General features: G+C 34.0%; 1 protein-coding gene across 10 annotated transcripts in view; it reads left to right on the top strand.

Moving 5' to 3' along the window:
• The window catches only part of EHBP1 (EH domain binding protein 1), a 433,785-nt gene that overhangs the window by 366,252 nt on the left and 61,024 nt on the right, over positions 1–6,509 (top strand). The gene's annotated exons all lie outside the window — the stretch shown is intronic.

Raw genomic sequence — 6,509 nt, 5'->3', positions numbered from 1 at the left:
AAACACCTATGGTTTATTTTGACATTACTTTTTTTTGTTGCTTTCTTTACTTTAAATACTTGAACTGTTAGACCTTTTACTTTTTTGCTGAGAAAGATGTATTTGTACCAGATTAGAAAAGCTAAACTGTTTCTTTACATAGAATAATCAGCCTGTCATGACAAATCTATCTCCTTCTGCATGAGTAGGTGCCAGTCTGACTGGCTTCTTTTAGGCTCACACTGGGTTTTAAGCTAGATCCATGTGCATGACTGGCAGTGCATTTGTTGGGCCAGATCTAAGAAGCCAGAGAGCGTTCAGCTCCTTTTTGCCTACAAAAGAGCAGCCAGACAACCAGCAAGAGGCCTTGGATGTAACACAAGGTGATACTTACTTAGTCAGCCATTCTTCTTTTTTCTTATAATTTTTTCAAACTAAGAAGTTATCAATTTCACAAAGAAGAGAGGAATTAAATTATCAAAGGGTCCTTTTTGGAGGCCTAAGCTATTTCCACTAGTTCTGCTAATGCAATTTGAAATTTTCAAAAATACAAAATAATTGCTTTTATAATCCCAAAATAATTATTTTTAGAGAAATATAGTATCTACTGGAAACTCATATATATTAGTTTAATGAATGAAAGAAAATGATCACTGATGTAGAATAAAAATACTTTATATCCCAGATTGCTCCCAGATACGTAAGGAAAGCCTTATTTATAACATTAACTTGATCATACTCTTTTATTTTTAGAATTCTTTATTTATATAGCCTGGTACACCAGCACTAAGACAAAACAAATGCTACAATTAAAAATAATACTCACTTTGTCTTGAAACAAAGAGATATATGAAAAACTTGAGGATGATATATTCATTTTTGTGTATTGAATACTAATGAAATACAAATTCTTAAAATGCATGTCTGATTTTTTCTAAATTAGTCCTATTATATTTTCTATTCATGCATTAAAAACTAGATCTCAAACTTAAATTCATATTCTGTTTAATATTTTGCCTATGTATTTTAAATCCAAAATTTAGTAGTTACTCCAAAAATAAATGTAATCCCCAGGGTTGATCAAAGATTTAATCTGGCCAGATGGGGCAAACTTGAGAAAGATTTTGACTTTCCACTCTGTTTTGCAACAAGAAAGGCTGATTTTTTTTTCTTTCTTTCTTTGTTAGGGAAACAGAGATCAGGCCATCCCCAGAGAAATGAGCAGGTGTGGCCATTTATAAGCATGTCTGCTTATATTACAAACCAGCATAAGAAAAGTTTGAAATGGGTTGAAAAGATCTGCTAAACAGTTTTAATGTTTTGCCCTAAATCCTGTTTATTCAGTCAAGGGCTGATCAAGCTAGCAATAAAATATCTAGTCTAGCCAAACCTTTAAAGATCCTGTAATTTTATTTTTTATTTCATTCTATCTTCGGTAGCAAGTGAATAGGTACACTTTAGTAATCCTTGCCTCTGGACAAGTGCAGAATTCTTTTTTTTTTTTTTTCTGCCGTTCTGAATGCCTAATAACAGAGTCTTGCTTCCTGTCTTATGATGAAAGAGTGGCAGTCAAGTTCTTTTTCTTAGTTTACTACAAAATTGAGGAATTTCATGGATGATTTTGAGAACAGAAACCTGTGAAATACTGACGTTACTAAGTAAGGCCCTTTTAACAATATTTGTTTGGATAAATTAAAATATATTTAGCCCAATTAATAAAAGTACAGTTACTAAAACTGTATGAAACTGAAGATAATACAAGTAAGCACAAGACATGGTTTTATTAAAACCAGTAAAAGATAAGTAATTATGGATTTGTTGGTTGAAATAGGGTGCTTTGTTCTGTTAGAAACATAAATTTACAAACTACGTTATTTGAAATAATATGCTTTTAAAGTTTTGTTAAACCTTATTTCACAAAAATGTGTGTAGAAATGTTTCTTAAATAGAAAAGACTTTTCAAACTATTTTGCAATTGATTGAATAAAAATTTCTAATACTATGAAAGACACCCTTGGGTGGGTAATGATTTCAGCAGCCACACTGACAGTGTCTCATGTTCTAATTCACCTTCACAAATCCATGGCATCATTTTTTGGCTCAAGTAATGTCTGTCGGTGACATTTGCGGCAAGCATAAAAAGGACCCCCCATGGTAGCCATTTTTTTTTATTCCTAAGATCCAAAGGCTGCTGAAAGAACAATTGAATAAAGTTGAGGATTGGAGATCTTGATTTTCTTGTTCTCTGTGAAAGGAAACTCTAGTCTTTTTCTTCCCCTTCTCTTAAAAGCAAAAGTCTGCTAGGGGGTTGTAGCTGTGTCAAAGCCGCTGGGCTGCCACCGCTGATCACTTTAATTACTACGACTAAGGAGGATAAAATTAAAAGTAGCACCATTGAAGCAGTGGAAGAAAGCTTGCCTAGATGTCGGTGAACTGTGAAATATAAAAATTGCATACCAATACGTTTTTATGGAAAGGAAAGAAGGAATTACATTACTTATTCTTGAAGAGTTTGTCCTTAAATTGTCAAGTTTTACTAGTGCATCTATCTATGGCAGATGGTAGACCATTTCAGAATGATAAGGAAAATAGTAACTTGAAGACATGCCATGAAAGGGCTATATATTTTTTCATTTTATGTCCAAAGTGCTTAGTTCTGATCCATGTTCTATATTTGAAAGTTTTAAATCCGTTGTATTGAAAAAGGAGCTCTGTGCACCAATACAGGACTTTTGCCTTATCCTGAAGATATTAGCAAAGGGAAAAGTAAAGCTTAAATGTACCATATTCAGTACTTTCCTGAAGACTTATAATTTTAAGTTAGGAACTGAAGTTTTAAATGAGTGTAAACAAGTTAGTTACTCTTCACCTCTCTGTATTCTATAGCACAAAGGGGAATTTAACCTGGTTTTCATAGCCCAAGTGTAAGTAAAAAATGTTTTTTTTTAAAAATCACAGTAACAGTATAGGGCTCAGAAAAATTCTTTGAATACTAGTAATGTTATAGGACCAGTGCTTTGAAATCAAAGAGATGCTGATTTTAATTCTCACTGTGCCATTTACAAAATGTTCAGCCTTGGACAGTGAGATTCAATTTCTATCAAACCAGTGAGACAGTAGGTACCTTACAGTTGTAAGTAGTAAAATGAGACAACACCTGTGAAAATACTGTACACAGGCACAGAACTAGCATTCACTCAAAAATCTGTTATAATGTAAAAAAAAATGGTTGTGGGGAGGGAGGCCTCTCAAAAATACAGCTTCCATCAAACCCTCCGAAGTACATACATCTTAACAAAAGCTAGATTATCCTACATAACTCAGTCCAACTCTAAATAATAATATATAGAAAAAGGTAGATGTCATCAAACCCATCCATAGAAATAGGAAGCCTAAATAAATACTTCAACTTATTTAAATTTATTTAGATAGGCAGGTAAATGAAAGATATATGTTTCCTATGCATTAATTTTTCAAGTGTGCTCTTCTTTTTAATGACAGCAATCTTCTAAGTTACCTCACCTCTGCATCCCAATGAAATGGTTCTGTTTATTTTGTTTCAGCAGACATAGTTAACAGATGATTTACTTACAGCCATGAGTCTATCTTCTTTTGAATGCAGAATGGTCCAAACAGCAATAACACATTTCTGTGCTTGGGTAGGTTTACACAAACCACTGTCAGAAATAATATTCATTATCTACGTATTTGAGCAGTTTGTGCTGAATGCTATACAAAATTAATGAAATAATCGTAGCCCTTACTGTCCAATAATTTTACTCCTTTGACATAAGTAACATTCTCTTTTGAGTAAAAGATACATAGATTTTGTTATCTCTTCGTTAAATATTACTGCAAAAACTGACTTTTAATGGAGCTTACATCTAAAAATTAAACTGAAGGAAGTTTTACTCACAATCTGGAAATTAGTACTATCAATTAAATTAAAATTGCTTGTATAATCATTTGCTATAATTACATGCTTTTCCTTCGGACCTTAACAATTAACTTCTATTTTCTCGGTTGGTTTTTTGTCTTAAGGGAAGTTAATGGGTGAGAAAACAAACAACGCAGATATGCCATCCCACTGGAGAGCTCTAGGCCCAAGGAAAATTGTCTCTGCAGTGTTAGGACATTAGTAGAAAAGTAAATCAAGGCAATCTGATAGGGAACTAGAATTCTGTCAATCAGGCTCAAGATTTTGTGCTGTGTCCATAAACTTTGTTTACTGTAGGGTTTTATGAGTTGTAACCTGCCCTTGCAGTCTGTTAATGAGGCTAAATCTTGCTACTTGAGAATTGAATTACAGCACACCTCTGGGCTAATGGTTATAAACAGAAGGTCCCATTAGGGCTGCATTCTGATTTGTTCATTTGCATTTTTTTCTATTGTATAGAGAACAATGACGAGTAAATAGGTACAAACAAACAATTTACATGGAAATTGATAAAGTGTCCCTAATTAGTATTTAGAGTTGGTTTTATTAATGTTTTCTTGCTTTAAATTGCACTCTTGGTAAGCTCTCAGAAACCTTTGCAGATTGGAGTGTTATTGGGGAGATGGGAGGGGCAAAGGGTGGTGGTTCCCATTTCATATTCAGAAAGGTAGAATCATATTTCATTTTAACTCAGTTCAGGTGACCCAAGACCACTTCATCTGAGTCTGAATCATCAAATTCCGGCTCTGCAAGAATTTATTATTCACGCAATGAAATTCACTTAAATCAGGTTGCCTGGGGCATATCAAATAATATTTTTTATTAGTGCTCTTAACTTTTCTTAAGTTTGAAAGATGAAAGTTTAGTAAAAGCTCAATTTTCTTCAGTTGGTCGTATAATTTGATACTTTTGGGGATCATATAATTCGGTGGTTAAGAGCTAGGGCTCTGTAGCTCAAATGGACCTGCTCTGGACTCCTGGCGCTGACAGTTCTGGCTGTATGACCTCGGAACTCTAAACCTAAATACTCTCATTAGTAAAAATCTCATTGGTTAGTTGCTTTTTGTTGTGTGTTTGTTTTCATAACTCTCTCTTGGGTTGTGAAAATTAAATGAGATCATGCATATAAAGCACTTAGCACATAAAAGCTCAGGAAATAATCAGCAACCATTACCAAAATCACCATTATTAAGCCTGCATTTCCTTTTATTCCTAGTATATTTTCCAAGCTCAAAAATATCAGTAGTTAACTGAGGACTTTTGTATTTTATTAATGCATTTTCAGTCTTACCCACCCAAGAGTATTCCTCCTCTAAATAAGCTTGTGTCTCTAAATATGATGAAAATTTCCCTTGAATGTTAGATCTCTCTTCTTTTGCCCCTACCATAACCACCGCCTACCCCAGGAAGGTTATCATCTCTTTCCTTCCTTCCCCCAAGATTATTTTTTAAAATAATTTTTATTATAAGAGTAGTACATAGGTTTCTATATATTACAGAAAATTATAAAATGAAGAAAAATGAAAGAAAACAAAAATATCACATATCTACACCCAGAAATCTCTGCCATAACACCTTTGTGAATACCCTTCTAAGTCTTTTTGTATACATATTTATATGTGTATTTATTTTGCCAAAATGACAAAATTAGGTTATTACTCTAGAAAATAATTCTTTCAGTAAGGTTGCATTTCTTCTCATTTAATACTGTGATTATATTCAGATTTCTCTAATTGATTCAACAATGTCCTTTACAGCTGGTTTGTCCAAACCAGTATCTAACCAAGACTGTCCATTACAGTTGGTTAAGTCCCTTTTGTTGATGATGATGGCAGTTGGTTAGTTGCTTTTTGTTGTGTGCTTGTTTTCATAACTCTCTTTTGTTAGTTGTCCTGAATATCCTACCTTCTGGATTTGTTTGGTTGCTTCCTTGTTATATTGTTTATGATGTTTCTTTATCCCCTGTGTTTATGCTAAACTGGAAATTATATCTAAAGATGTGGTGGATTCACTTTAAACATTTGGGCTAGAATATTATTGGTAGTGTGCACTTTGTGTGCTTCCCATCAAAACAGCATTTAACAGGGTGACTCAACATTAGTGATGCTAAGACTGACCAGTACACTAGTGGTTCTTAATCCTTCATCTAGTTCCCATCTCTCCATTTACAATTAGGTTTCATCCTTGGAACTAGGAAATAATTTGTGGGGTGTTACTTTAAGCATGTATTCCAATTACTATGGATGTGTAACAAATAACCCTAAATTTAGTAGTATAAAAAAGTTTTTTATGCTCACAGATTTTCTAGGTCAGGACTTCAGACAGGGCACAGTGGAGATGCTTTGTCTCTGTTCCGCATGTCTGGGGCCTGAGTTGGGGACATGAACAGTTGAGGGTGAGGTGACTCAAATGGCAAAAGGCTGAGATCATTTGAAGGCTTCTTTATTCACATGTCTGCCACAAGGGCCAGAAAACTCAAGGCTGGAACTATGGACTGGAGTACCTAGATGTAGTTTGGGATTCTCACAGCATGACATTTGGGTTCCCAGAGAATACAAAATGCAAGAATTTCAAAAGAACTGGGCAAAAAGAG

This window comes from Manis javanica, chromosome 1 (genome assembly GCF_040802235.1).
Source record: "Manis javanica isolate MJ-LG chromosome 1, MJ_LKY, whole genome shotgun sequence".
Lineage (NCBI taxonomy): Eukaryota > Metazoa > Chordata > Mammalia > Pholidota > Manidae > Manis > Manis javanica.
Note: the sequence above shows the minus strand (reverse complement) of the source record. Positions and strands in the feature narration are given on the sequence as shown.